Raw genomic sequence first — 15,621 nt, 5'->3', positions numbered from 1 at the left:
CTTCAGAGTAAAGATTATGTTCGCGAGTAGCAAACCTGTGGCTCCTCAAATGTTGCTGGACTACAGATCCCATCATGCTTGACCATGGTCCCTGCTAGCTGGGGGTGAACAGAATTGGCTCTATTCCTTCATTATTCCATTTCAGTATGGGCTTGGGATTTGTTCTCACAGCCAATTCTCTTAAAGGCCAAATGACAAGTTAACAAGCAGCTGTATATAATCTCCCCTCTGATGTTTTGTGTTAACTGAAAGAGATCTATAGGAGACTACAGTCTCGAGCAGAGCATCAGCTTTGTTGTGTTGTGTTGTGTTTATTGTTTATGAGTACTGTTTGCAGTTATGTAATTTTTTATATGTTGTTAAGCCGTCTTGAGCATGGTTTTAAGTTTGGAAAGGTGGCATACAAATAAAATGATTGATGATTGATTGATTGATTGATTGATAAGCTGTTCATTCCCTTTGGGCTGTTCCCCATGCCATAAATTTGCCTCCCAGCTGCTTTTCATCACACAGGTGGAAAAGAACAGGCCCCCGTTTGTTCCCCACCCCCATAAGGAGAAAAACAGCTTATACCCCGAATGGAAAAAATAGCGCAAAGGAGAAAAGTAAATAGCTCCCATGTCTCTTTTTGCTGCGCAGGACAGTCTCCCACACGTCCTTCGTTTTTAAAAGCTGCTTTCAACTTTAGATAAAACTGTCAGGGAGAAAAGTAAAATGCAATGGAGTTTGTGCAATTTGGCCCTGGATTTTGCCTTTCCCCATAGAAAATCTCCCCACAGGCTAGTCTTGTCTCAGCCAGCATTCCTCTACCTGCACTTCATTCCTCTGCTCCCGCTGGTCTAAGAATCTCTTGCACTGATGGAAGCAATCCTAACAGGCCTGGCCAAAGCCCTTTTGCAGACTAATGCAAAGAACAAGATGGCTTCCCCCTCCACTCTGTGTACCGAAGCCAACTGAATTAACTGCTTATTTCAACACTGCCAATGAGACAATGGTCCTCCACTGCAACTGAGGGCATGATATGGCCTTCAAACCGGTTCTGGATGATATATCGATATATTGGCCAGACATAGTAATTACTGAAGCGCTACTAGCAGAGGTGAATGCTAATGGAGGAAAATATGAGGTTAAGGATGCATAACAGAAGACATAGTCACACACATTTTCTTGTATGTAACAGGCTGGTGCCACCATGACATTTTGCTCTGCACAATTTCTCTTATTTTTATGCCACCCAGCAAAATCTTTCACAAGCTTCCTGAAAGACTTCCTCACTTCCTTTTGAGGATCCATCATAGGGAAACTAAATGTTCTCACGGGGCTCTCTCTCAATTTGTTCCTCTTGATCTGTTCCCCCAGTACCCTTTTTTTCTCAAAGCCTTTTTTGGAACTGTTCTAAATCACCACCCTCGAACTATTCAGAAGTAGCAATGTACTACTTTTAAATATTTGTAACCCAAACTTGAGGTGGTAGAATACTGGGGAGAGAAGTTAACTCTGGAGACACTAGGATTCTATGAATCTCCCAAACATCCTCTATATAGCATGCAAAGCTGGAACGGAGGCTGTCTCTGAATCCCCTAGCTTGAAAGAGTTCCCCATCCCAACAGACTCAGGACAAATTATAAAAAGTATTTAGCAAGTATTCTGTAGAAAGATTCTGGCTCCATTAAAATCATAGCGCATTCCATGCAGGAACTCTTTTTCACGTGTTGCACTATTAATTGCTTCAGTTGTTCACCTCTCAAAACTTACAGCTTTGCTTCATTTCTAATTCTAAATTCAGCAACATATTATTATTATGATTATCATACACACAAACATTATATATATATATATATATATATATATATAAATTTTCTGTTTTACAATTTAAAATACTCATTTAAACATCCTTAAAATATCAGTGACTTCCCTTCTTCTTTTTCCATGGTTCATTTTGCATATCTTAAATCCCTGCATATTTTACATAAACCAAAACATTCAGTATTCCATTACATCCATCAAAACTTATTTACACTGTTGAATTTATCTTAGTGCTAAATGCTGCCAACGTTTTCAAGTGTACACAATTCCCCCCCCCCATATATTCAATAAATATTTTTCAATCTTCTCTAAACATATGTTCTTCTTGTTCTCTTATTCTGTATGTTAGATCTGCAAGCTGCACATATTCCGTCAGCTTAAGTTGCCATTCTTCTTTAGTTGAGACCTCGCTCGTTTTCCATATGGGGGATAACAAAACACGGGCTGCGGTAGTGGCATATATAAATAACCCTTTTTTTGACACCTGGGAATTTCAGTCTGAATTATCCCCAACAGAAACGATTCTGCGTTTTTGGGGAAAGTACTTTTAAAAGTATTATTACAAAAATTTTAAGGCTGCTCCCATGCCACACGTTAGCCTTATTCACATTTTTAATAAAATGTTACCGTTAGAGGTGATGTCCTATGCACATGGAACAGACATTGCACCTATGCTGCTCTACTGCTCTTCACGGCTGCTCGCTCTTTGCAGCAAGGAATGCGTGTTCAGCAGCTCACTGCACGGAAGGGACCATTTTCTCCTCGCCACTGCAAATACCTGCCACTTGGAAGCAGCCACCACCCGTAGAAGACATTTAACATTGATCCCACAAAGCAGCTACTTCTTATGGTATTCCTCGAAAATGTGACCTGGATGTCACCTCCAAGGATGATGAGAACTGTAGTCCAGCAACATTTAGAGGGCCTCTGGTTCCCTACACCTAGACCACCTAGACCGCATCTGGCCCAATCGCCTTCTCAATCCAGCCCAAGGATGGTCCGGGAATGTTTTTACATGAGTAGAATGTGTGCTTTTATTAAAATGCATCTCTGGGTTATTTGTGGGGCATAGGAATTCATTATTATTTTTTCAAAATATAGTCCGGCCCACCACATGGTCTGAGGGATGGTGGACCGGCCCACGGCTGAAAAAGGTTGCTGACCCCTGACCTAGACTAAGAGATGCAAAGCAAATTGGAAACATTTTAGTAGCTAACCTTAAATAAAATAAAATAAAATAAAATAATAATATAATAATAAAATAAAATAAAATAAAAATATAATAATAAAATATAATAAAATAATAATATAATAATAAAATATAATAAAATAATAATAAAATATAATAAAATAAAATAATAAAATAAAATAATAATAAAAGGGTTTCTACTTGAAACACACCAAGGTTTTAATAGAAACCAAATAATTTGCTGCAGAGCTGTCACTGGATAAACATTAGGACTCCTATTTAAAGAAAGGAAGTTTCAAGGTTACAGATAATTTCAAGGGGGAAGTGGGAGTAAAGTTAGGAAGAACTGTACATGATTAACAACATTTTTGTTCATTTCCTAACAGATACACAGTCAAACACTATACATATTTACTCAGAAGGAAATTCCACTTAATTCAGTTATGCTTACCCACAATTGAGGGTGCACAGGGTCGTAGCCTTAACAGTAATCTTTCTTTAAAAAGCTAGGAATTCTTCTCTAGGAATAAATGAAAAACATACTTCCTAACACAGAGATGAGAACTAACAGCCAGATAACTACCACACTCTATTCATTATATCCTGCTGCAGAAGGTTCCATTTATGGCTTATTGCACAGCTAATTTTTCACTTACACATTGCACATGCAACTGAAATATTTGCATGTATTATTTTTTTAATTTTGGAATTGCTAGTTTTAATAAAATGGGATTGTTTAGTTGAGATGTTTTTAAAGGTTTCCCACTGAGTTTTATTGTTGTATTTTATGCGATTTTTATGGGGCAATTTTTATTCTTGAGGAGGAGGAAGGAAGGAAGGAAGGAATGAAGGAAGGAAGTTCTCTATTTACTCCTGCTTCCTCTTCCTATGTTGTTTCCCATGTTGAATTTTAGATTTTAAGTTCTGTGAGGCAAGGATCTTTCAGCTTGTACTTTGCAAACGGCTATGCAGATCTGAGGCCTAGAAAAATAACAGCAGCAGCCAAGTTCCTAGCTAACTTCCATCAGGAAAAAAAGATTGAAGCAAATGTCAGTGCCATTCTTTCAGTTGTTTCACAGAACACAAAAGTCAACTTTTCCCTGGCTGAACAACACAGGAGATTCACAGGAGCTGAAAGACACCTTTTGTCTGAAAACACTTTTTCACCCAGAGTAAAAGCAATCCTCATCCCACACCTTCCAGTAAAAGGAGATAAGCCCATTTTACAGCAGTAATCCAGAACCATCATTTTGTTCTTTTCACCTCATCCTTAAACAAAAACCTGCTGCTTGTGACTCTTTGAATCAATGGGTCACCTCCTCTTCTGCCCCTCACTGCATAGGTGTCCTGGGCAGAAACTCAAAGGAACTAAAAGAGAGGTGAAAATTGGTAATTTTATAGTAGATAGATGTTGCATATGTACTACTATACCTTCAAAGCACATTCATATCACATTTTCCCCCTCAAAGAATTATGGGAACTGGAGTTTAACTCTCACAGATCTCCATGTCCCAGCAACCCTTAACAAACTACAGTACCCAGAATTTTCTGAGGAGGGAAATGTGTTTCGCAGGTGCTTTAAAGGTATTCTGTGTACACAGTAACAAGCAGATCCTAGGACGGACAGTATTTCCTCCCTTCTCTGCCTGCAGGATTTACTTAGTCCTCCAATGGACAGAAAGAGAGGGGAAAGAAGGGATTGTTCTTACGTTATCTTTCTAGCTGTTTCTCAAACAGGATTCCCTGAATCACAGCCAGTGCTGGTGGTAGATGGCTTACTTGCCTGCAGAGGCAAGGTGAGGCAACTGCCTCAGGCGGCAGGATCCATGGGAGCAACAGATCCCGATGCAGATATTTCTTTGCTGCTTGTTCCTGATATAGATCTTCATTCACTGCTTCTTCCTTGCCAGGGAGGTGGGAGCTATTTTGTGATCCGCCTCAGGAGCCAAAATGTGGCACAACCACAACTGCCGGCACATGAGCTTGACTGCCTCTTATTTTGTTGCACAGGCTCCAACTGTGAGCTCGTCTGAGGGCAAGACACTGGCTTCATCACCCAACTTCAGTCAACATTGTTATTCCTGACCTAAAGGGGGTTCTAAGTGCTTTTAATGTTTGTAAGACAGGGTCACATGCAGCAGCAGAAGTGTCTTCCTGAGGTGTCACAAGGGTCAGGAACAGCTGCATCTGTCAACAAATCTCTTCCTGCTCCACAACTACCAGAGATCCCTGGGAGGCCAGACATCCACAGTATTTAGCTGGCTAGACCCTTTAGACCTTCTTCCTGACACTGCAGGACCCCTATGTCCCCTCTCCACATTGCTTTCCCTCCATCTCTGTGTGTCCTCCAAGCCTTCTGCTTCCACTGCCCTTAATACTGCAAAATCCTATACACCAGGGGCTGGGAACCCTCTTCAACCCCAGAACCACACTCCCTTGTGGGAAACCTTCCTGGGGCCACACGGCAGTAGTGGGCGGGGCCACAGGCAAAAGAGGGTGGAGCAACTGGGGTAAATCTTACCTCTGTACAGAAAGCTAGTTTCTGCAAACACTAAGACGCACGCCTCTCTATCCTCCATCCAGGCAAGGAAGAGATATTATAAGGCTTCAAGGACACATTCCCACCAGGTAAAAACATTTAAGGAAAGCTAAAAGCAGAGCATGTTCTAGGAGAGGGGAGTTGCACGAGAGCAAGGGCCAGACAGAGAGACTTGGAGGGTCACATGTGGCCTCTGGGCCTGAGGTTCCCCACCCTTGCTAAATACCACTTCCACCTAACTCTTGGGCCCTTTTCTGTTATTTTCTTGCTGGGTTTAGGAGAACACACTCTAGAAAACTGCCATAGCCTGGGCAGATTGCTTCTGGCTGGCTGGTCTCCAAGACTTGGATGCACCCATGACAGAAGAATGAATTTTAGGACGGACATTTTGTATCTTACATTTTTTCCCCCTGGTGTTTGTTTTCATCTGTACACATTTTATCTTGCTAAACCATTTTCGAGACCTTTGCTTTTATAAAGTGACCAATGGATATAATAAATTATAATAATAACAACAATAATAATGTTTCTGCATGCATGCATGTCACAGCTCCAGCGACAACTTGCAGGAAAGGGTTGTGGCACAGCGGTGCACAGATCAGCCCCAGTCACAGGCTTGGAGGCCTCTTCCTGCGTCTCCTGGCACAGTCTGGCAGGGGCTGCTGGCAGGAGAAGGCAATGTAGCCCAGCCACTTCAATCAACTATAATACAAAGCACAAGGACTTTAAGTGCTTGAAGCACAGGGCAGGATAGTAGTACAATGTTTATGGAAGATATACCTGTGAGGAGCTATTAATCATAGCTAACTCAAGCTTCCATATTCAAGGACAGCATACCTCTGAATATTAGACATGGGGATAAAAGATCAAAATAGGAATGCTGTCTTCATGTCTTGCTTGTGAGTTTTCCAGAGGCAGTTAACTGGTCTCTGTCAGAAAGAAAATGCTGGATCTTATGGGTCTCTGGTTTAACCCAGCAAGACTCTTTTAACAGCTACCAAAAGGGAGAAGGAGAAAAGGCTTGCCATAAAGACACCGTTTAAAAGCAGGGAAGTATAAGCTTAAATCAGGTGTAATCAGCTGCTTCAGAAAAAGTACTTCAATAAATTAACAAATGAGGATGTTGCTATTTTTATAAAAGCTCACCAGTTTAGTGTTTGTTTCGGTTTCAGAAATATCTTAAAATTAAGAGCCTTATGAAACATAACCACAACTGCAACTCTGGAAATTTAAGAATATCATATTGTCAAATTAGTTGTGTAACTTAAGTGTCTTCTGCAGACTGTTTCCATTTCCCTTTCTCTGCTCCACCCTTTGCTCCCACAATTAGGATACAAGGGACGCCTCTCCCACTCCAAAACCATGAAAGACAAAGTCACAAAAGCTCACACAGATGCATGTTTCCCTTCATCTGGTTGGCAAAGCTCATTCGCTGCTTAGGTAGCTAAGGGGGCCCAGAGAGAGAAGAGGAGGGTCCGCACTTTTGAAAGTGAACTATAGTAACCTTAGGTTCTTGGCTAAGCTCAGAGCCAGGTCTGACTCCACTATCAGCGCTGACCTTTGGACGGACAGCAGGAAATGCAATCATGACTTTGACAACTTTGTCAAGGGATTTGAACAGGAAAAATCACATTAGTGCTCTTCCCTTGAGAGAAAAGCAGGGGTGTGGGGTGGGACACCCAAGAATGGTCCCTACCTCCTCCCATCCTCCACAAGGCAGCTTGAGGCACGTTGGCAAGGACAGCCAATAGTCAGGGAAATAATAAGTCAGGGAAAACGCCGGGCTGCGGAAAAAGCTAGAAGCAAGCCTCAATGCTGATCCATGTGAACTCAGCTGTTCTGCCACCAGTGCACTCTTGTACCATTTGCCCTGGGACAACCTGTAAATGTTAAAAACCTGCTGGATCAGAGCAAAGGCCTCAATAGTCCTGCATTCTGTTCTTGCAATGGCTACCCAGATGTTGGGGGAAAGCCCACAAGCGGGTGCAAAAGCTCTGATCCCGAGAGGTATATATTCAATGTGGTCCTGGGGCCAGTTTAAACCTCTCCACCAATCCCAGCACGGGGGAAATCCCGCAAGTGCTGCGATGGAGAATTCACTCACCACAGCCCTGGGCTGGCAAGAGAGGTTTAAACTCCTCCCTCAAGCCCAGCACAGTAATAGGGATGAGCGTGGGGTGAGTGTATCTGTGTGAGAAAGAGAAGCTTACATTCTGTATACATGGGGACATGCGAGAGCTTAAACAGGGCAGAGGGCAGCCTGGGTTGCTGCCCACAAATATGCATCTATATAGGACTGGTGTGTGGGAGACCGGGTGTTTGCTACAGTATGGTTCTGCTTGTATTTATTGGATCAGGGCCCACTTGCAATGAATTGAGCAGAGTGGATGATTAATGATGTTGTGCAGGTGTGGGGGACCTCCAGCTCACAGATTTGGACTGCCAGCATTCCCTTTTTGGCCTGTGAGGCCATTCCGGGCAAGCCATGGCTCTGAGCCAGTCATATGTGACAACAGGTGTGGGGCAGGTAGCAGTGGGGTCTGGCCCAAAGGGGCTTTGCAGGCATTGCCAGTTATGAGTGTCTCCAATCAGGTGGTTGTCGGGCACTTGGAAAGAACTGCACAAAGGGCTTAGTAAGCCCTAATCTTGGTGCTTGGGAAGTGCCAAGCATAGAGCTTGCAAAGCACATTGCACACCGTGTCCCACCCAGCTGATTGTTCGGTGTTTGGGAAGCACCACGCAAACTAGCCTTGGTCAACCATGCCCTAGATGCTTCCAGGTAGATTACTACAATACACTCTACATGGGGCTGCCCATTTGGTCTACGGACTGAACACTGAAGAGAGGGACATGGGAAGAAAACTAGCCAGGCTGCTGAAGTCCATAAGAGAAGTTAGTGGAGGAGGCGGGCGCGAAGGAACAAAAATATGAGAACTTTAGAAGTTCCATATTAGGTATAAGGAGAATGATGGCTGGAAAATGGGAGAAGCCCATCTGTGAGCCAGGGAATGTGCATAGTCCTAACTGCCAGTGGCACAAGGCCAAATGTGAAGACGAACTTTCTGCAGACTTTGCCCGGCCAAGTTGCGTTCCCTTCTCACAACATCTGACATCACAACAAACTGCCGGCTAGAAAACAGTCCCGCAAGTCAAGCTGAAGTGTCCTTGGCTCCAAGCCAGCCAGTGACAGGGCTGTACTCAAGGCACACCCACCAGACGAGAAACAAGAGCCTTGAATTTCTCCAGGATGGCTTCAATTACTTGGAGCGTTGCTCTGTTTCTCCCAATGCCCTGCCCTTCCTGATGTCTCGTGTCTGATAAGGCTTTACCTACTTCATCCAGCAACTTGCCAAGGCAGCTTAAAACAACTTCTTTTATTTCCAAAGCTTCCGTAGGTGATCACCAGCCCTGGCTGGTGTAAAACACTGTCTGTTGCATTGCAGCAGCCATAGAGATGGGGAACAAGTAGCCCTCCATATGTTGTTGGACTCTCATCAGTCACAACCAGCAGGTCCAATGGTCAGGGATAATGGCAGCTGTTGCCTCAAAACATCTGGAAGGCCACAGGTTGCCCATCTCTAGTATAATAAAATGGAAAGTGAAATCAAATAACCACATCATTGTATTGCTTTCACAAAAGCTAGAAATATTATGTGCCAAGTTTTTCCTTTATGTCCTGCACACCTCATAACACTGAAAGCCGCAAGTGGATGAAGGAAAGATGAGAATAATAAACAATGGAAGGATATATAATCTTTTTCCACTTAAACTGGATAATTAAGACTTAAGAAGTGTCAAGTGCATCTTAGTAAGATGGGACTCCCCTTTGAAATCTAGACCTGTTTGTGTGATCTGTCTGCTATGTGGGCTCTAGCAGAATCTATCCTACCCCCCGCTGTTACTCTCCCCTCCCCTAAAATGTTGTCCCCCCCCCACACACATTTTGGAGGTGGCTCAAGCCCTTGCCTCTGGACAAAGCCCTGAGTCATATGATTTATTTTTAAATGCTATGTTTTTAAAATTGCAGAAACAAAGCTCACGGTGTTCTACATGCTTTAATAAAATATGGACAGGATGTACATATGGGGAACCTGCTAATTTGACAGTGTCCAGAGATATGAAAGCCTGCGTGTGGGGGGAGAATTATTCTTCATTCTGAAGTGATCAGAAGCATCTATCATGCGCGGAACAGCACACTTGAGTTGGCCGCTCATTCAAACATGAAAGAGAGATCCAGTGCTGGGAGGATCCAGCAGGGGAGGTTTCAAGGCCTAGCAAGAGTATCTCCTCTCTTCCACAAGACATTACAGTACTTCAGTTGCTGACTAGGAGGATATATGTGGGAATGGGCCTTCCATATTAGTTATCTTTCTACAACTAGCAGCTTTTTCTATGGAGGATGGACACTGGGGTCCTCAGCTGACTGCTCCATGCCGTCTAGACCAAGGAATAGAAACACACACACACACACACACAAAATTATTGGTCTGCCCAACTAGAATGGCTGCAATAGTCACACCAGTCTAAAGACAGGATTAAACATCATCATCATCATTTTATTATTTATACCCCTGTTCCACAGGGAGGGTGCCACTACCCAGAAGGTCCTAGAGGGCCTTCTTCCTCCATGAGAGCCTGGAGGTGGCAAAAAGGGAGCCAAGAAAAGTAGAGTTGAGGGAGAAGGATGTGAACAAACTGGGTCTGGGCTGTACATGTGGAGGATGAGTGTCACAGAACTGCTAGGCAATTAGAAAAGAAAATACCTGAACAACCTTAAGATTGAAAGAAGAGTGGTTTGAAATGGCATCCTGCTGTTGTTTAAGAATTACAAGACACATCTGCCCATTTCCAGCTGGAAAGGAGCAGTAATAACACCCAGGAGCTACAGGAAAGTTGGTGGAGAGGAAGGAAGACAGCTCAAAATCACAGAAGGACCCAAAGACAAAAACAGAGTAGTCCTGTTTCCAGGCATTCCTAACCCTGTGGCTGCCTCTGTGCAGTAGGGATGGGAACCTGTGGCCTCCAGACGTTGTTGAACTACAATTCCCACCATCCCTGGGAATGCTGGCTGGGGCTAACGGGAGTTGAAATTCAGCAGTAATTGCAGGATCACAGGTTCCCCATCCCTGCTGTATAGCAACATGCTTTGCTAGGCACTAAAAAGATTCCAAACACAAGCCCCAAACACATATTTATATATGCTGAATTGTATGTACAGGTGAAAATTAAGATGGTGGGAGGCTTGAATGGCACTGTGCTTTGCAGCGTGCTCAGGAGCATGTAAGCAAAGGTATTAAAACAGTTTGAGAAGAAGGGCAGGAGATCTGGGGCCCAGTACAAAACACCCAGGTTCAGGACAGTCAGGCCATCTCCTAAAGACATCTCTGATACAAAGTCAGCCACAGGGTTAGGAAAACCTGGAAGCAGGCTTTCAAGTCTAACTGCTGTGGGGTAGGACAACAATTTTCAATGAGGGCATAGGGGAAGTACACAGGGGAAGGGTTAACTCTCCTGCCTCCAGGTGCAACCCTCACAAACCAAAAATTTCCCGCTGAGCAGCAATTGGGCTTAAAAAATAGCTTCCATTGGCACTAATGGAAACCCTTTTTAAAGTCTAATTACTGCACAGGTCAGATGGGGAAGCTCCCGTAGGCCATATCCGGCTTGCAGGCCAGCAGATCTTACCCCTGTTGCATAAAGTACAGATTTGCCCAACATATGAATCTACTAAATGGAAGGGAGAACTAACTTAGGAAGGGCTGGATCAGACCAAAGGTCCATCAGGTCCAGGGTTCTAGCAGTGGTCAGCCTAATGCTTTTGAGAAGCAGACAAGCGTGGTATGAAAGCAAAATCCCTTTCCCACTGTTTGTCACCAAATGAGTGTATTTTTTTTAAAACAATAGTCAGCTGAAACACAATCAAAATACAGGTTAAACAAAGAGCTGGAGATAAAACAAAATGTCTGTTTAAATAAAAAGGGGGTTGCCTGCTGGTGGAAGGCCACTAACAAGATAAATACATAAGTGACACTTCCTTGGTAAGGAGTTCCAAAATCTGGTAACAGCCCCTGAGGAGGCTTTTCTCAAATTCCCATCAAATGCACGTCAGATAACCTAGTTTATGGGAGAAAACTAATTGCATACTGGAAAATTAGGTTTGCGCAACTAAAGTTGATTTAAAGTGCTCTGGTGCAACAAATCTACTTTAAGAACAAAAACAACAGATTATTGCAGTCGGTAAAATGAGGGGGAAATGCAAAGGTGGGGAAATGCACTAAAAAAGTGTAGGATTAATGGGAAGGTATTTAATCGCTCTGCAAGCAACTCAAAATGAATGCAGGATGAATATTCATTGTCATAAAATCTTCTCACAAACAAATCAGAATGAATGCTCAATGAAGACCAGACATCGCCTAACATCAGTTTAAGTCTGGTGCAAGAAAATCAGGATGGATTGTGGGCACCACAATTTAAGAAGGCTATCAACAAGCTGAAACGTGTGCAGAGGGTGACCAAGATGATCAGATGTCTGGAAATCTAGCCTTATGAAGAACAGTTGAGGGAGCAGCGTATTTTTGGCCTGGAAAACCAGAGACAGAGAGAAGATATGAGAGCCACCTACAAATATCTAAAGTGCAGTCACATGGAGGATGGAGCAAGCTTGTTTTCTCCTGCTGCAGATGATAGGACCCAAACCAGTGGCTTCAAGTGACAAGGAAGGAGGTGGTGGACTCTCTCCTTCAATGGAGGATTTAAAGCAGAGGTTGGATGGCCATCTGTCATGTATGATCTAGTTGAGATTCCTGCATTGTAGGGGGTTGGACTAGATTACCCTTGCGACTCCTTCCAACTCTACAATTCTATGATACTGTGGATGCTGAATAAGCAGGTGGTTTCATGGAGCTCCAAGTGTCTGGCTTCACTCAGAGCACTCCTGATTGTTCCACAGCTTGGTCAACTAGAGTCAGCTACCACAATGCACATGGAATTGATTTCGGTACACAGTACAGGCCAAACAAAGGTTGGTCACCACTTAATGTAAGAAGAGAACCCTGCTGGATCAGACCAAAGGTCCAGAATCCTGCATCCCACAGTGATCTACCAAATGTCTCTGGGAAACCCTGAAACAAATTATTGTTATTTGCTTTTTTCCAGAAAAGTGAAACTCAAAGTGACTTGCAAAAATGAGTAATAAAACATGGATTGAAAACAACCTAAAGAGTGTGTGTGTGTGTGTGTGAGAGAGAGAGAGAGAGAGAGACAGACAGACAGAGAGAGAGAGAGGTGAATAACAATGTTTTTACCAGGCCCGTAAAAGCAGGTAGTGATGGGGCCAGGCATACCTCCCTAAGGAAAGCATTCCATAAATGAGGAGCCACCACTGAGAAGTCCCATCCTCATGTTGCCACCCTTTTTACCTCCCACAGAAAAGAGCATGCAGGATCCAAATTGCTTCATGTGGGGAGAGGCAGTCCTTGAGGTATTGGGGTCCTAGGGCTATATAGGTCAAAACCAGCACTTTCACTTGATCCCAGAAACTGAGTGGTAGCCGATACAGTTTTGACAAGATTTTGCTCAGATTGCCTTCCCCTGGTGAGCAACTTGACCACTGAATTCTGCACCAGCTGCCATTTCTGAACTGTATTCAAAGGCAGCCCCACGTATAACTCATTGCAGTAATCTAACCCAGAGGTTACCAGGCCACAGACAACAAATGTTAGGCTATGCCTGTCCAGTAGCCTTCCCCTACTGTTGCCCCCCCCCCCCACTGATATTCTAAGAAATACTGCCTCTGAAGATGAAAGTTCCTTGTAGCCATTATGGCTACTAGCCATTGTCCCTATTTAAGCCTCTCAAATACAAAGACCAGGATTCCAGCTAGCATCCACACATTGATAGCTGGTTAATATCTGCATCTTACAATCTTCCATATTTAACCTTGTCTCTCCGCTTAAATATTAATTTCTTCTCTGACATTTCTTGGTGAGTAAAGTGCAACACAATTCCAACTCCAGGGAGATAGACAGATAAGGGCACCTAATGAGATCACGACTGAGCAAAGAGTTCACCGCTGGTTTCCCAGGCTGAAGCAGAAGCCGTGTGCTACTTCTATTTCCAGCCTTGCAAATGGTGGCGCAGGTTTTGGTGGGTCCAGGGCAAAACACCATCATCAATCATTTGTATCCTCTTTTCCTGATGGGGCTTTTCACACAAACCTCCTAAAAACTCATATAGACAAGAAGCTGACCGCACAAAGGTGTATCTCTCCAGGTCTTGTGAGCTCCCTAGTCAAAGATGTGTCAAAGTTTTTAAATTGCAAATAGTGAAGACTACTATATACTGTATAGGAAAATAGAAATCTGCCTGATGCTGAGACTGAACTACTGATCCATCTAGCTCAGTACTGTCAATATGCTGACTAGTAGCAACTCTCCAGGGTTTCAGACAGCGAATCTCTCCCAGCCCTATGCCAGGACCTTCTGGATGCAAAGCAGCTGTTCTGCCTGTGCACTGTGGCCCTTCTACAAGAAGACAAATGCACCTGCACACTGTATGCCAAGCTCCTTTCATTGAACGAAAGCCACAAGGGAACAGACATCTTCCTGCACATGTCATGTGATAAGATGTTGCTGGAGAAGTGTTTTCTCTCCAACACCCAATGTTCACCCTTCATTCTCTCCCACCTGGGCCTGAATGAGTGAAAATTTACTCAGAAGCCCCACTGTGTTAATTGCATGTATTTCCAACTGCAGTGTAAATCGTACAGCAACTCAGAGGCATGTGCTTTGTACAATCACTAGTGCCAGCGTTCCATCCACACGTGTCTTGGAAAGTGGAGAAATTACACTCCTTTTAACCAATCTCCCTCCCTTTTTTAAAATATATATCCAAAAATGGGGGATCCGAATGTGCGCATTCATTTATCTCTTCTAAGCCATTTTTTGAAAATGTTTCTTTCCGCAAATCGGACAAGTAAAGCAGTTATTTACTTGTGCTTCCGTAACACTGCAATCAAACAGCAATCCGGGGAAAGAACAGCACCAAGCGCCCTCTTTATCGCCACGCATCTAGGCGCACGTGTGTACGCTGCCCGAGCGCCAACAGGTGGTTTGACGCCGGTAGCTCGAGTTTGGCGCCGCCACGAAGGGGAGCGCAGAGCGGCGGCGGGACGCGGCGGCCGAAGCCCCTCGGTGGGTGGAAATGCGCTTTCTCGAGCGGGCGCCACCAAACTCCCCGGTTGCCCAGGGCGATCGCGTAAAGAAAGAAGTTACCCGCGTCAGCAACAGCAGCTCCAGGCGCGCCGGCAGCCCCGGAAGGGGAGGCGACAGGGCAAGCAGAAGCCCCCCTCTCGGGAGAAAGAGGGGCAGGTCGGGAGCAGGCAGCGAGCTCCGGCCCCCCAGGAAGGCCCACGGCAACCGGGCGAGGGAGCGATCAGACAGCGCCGAGCGCGCGAAGCCCAGCGGCGCGCTATTGACTTCGGGCTGGCGAGAGCTGCTCCGCGCGAGTTGCAGTGATGTAATGTCAGCAAGAGCAGCAGCAGCAGCAGCCTCCCAGTCACATGCCTGAACTTTCCCCAACTCCACCCCCTGGTGTTCCTTTCGCCCCCTCCGATTTCTACATCCTGGCGGCGTGGTGTGCATGAGAACCCAAAACACAAGGGAAGAAGCCCCTCCTTCCTTCTGCACGCCGAATGCTTTGCTTGCGAGGATCATTTGTTTATTCCACGTTTTTATACCGCCCTTCGTCAGAAACATACCGAGGCGGCGTACAGAATGTGTAACATAGGCATGATTATTTATGGGCTTTTTTTTTTTTAAGGATCCTGCGGAACCCAAAGCCTTGCTACATTCCCCACAGGATCTGCCTGTTAAAAAAAGTATCACAGTCTGAAATCGTTTGGAGCCTGTTTGGGACCGACGCAGCACCCCTTGTCCCAAGCTTCGCTGGGATGTCAGTGGACTATTCCACACCGATCCACCAGCCAGCTAAGCTGGCGTGTTTACGGATAAAGGCAGCTGACAGCCTTTGCTGTCCGTGACTGGAGGGCCCAGCGGACGAAATGCCACCCTGTACTTAAAGGAGTGGG

The 15,621-nt window shown here is 44.6% G+C and overlaps 1 protein-coding gene across 3 annotated transcripts in view; it reads right to left on the bottom strand.

Annotated features, from left to right (window-relative positions):
• Positions 1–15,207, bottom strand: part of NR1H3 (nuclear receptor subfamily 1 group H member 3) — a 32,344-nt gene extending 17,137 nt beyond the window's left edge. The window contains exon 1 of one of the 3 annotated variants that reach the window (XM_083457657.1): positions 14,807–15,207. The gene's annotated coding sequence lies outside the window, so the exon portion shown is untranslated. Of the gene's footprint in view, positions 1–35; positions 1,600–4,778; positions 5,630–14,806 lie in introns of those variants that run through there. The other 2 variants (XM_083457655.1, XM_083457656.1) reach the window with 2 other exon arrangements.
• Between the last annotated feature and the right edge of the window lie 414 nt (positions 15,208–15,621).

Source organism: Podarcis tiliguerta (genome assembly GCF_965153285.1).
Source record: "Podarcis tiliguerta genome assembly, chromosome: 1".
NCBI lineage: Eukaryota > Metazoa > Chordata > Lepidosauria > Squamata > Lacertidae > Podarcis > Podarcis tiliguerta.
Note: the sequence above shows the minus strand (reverse complement) of the source record. Positions and strands in the feature narration are given on the sequence as shown.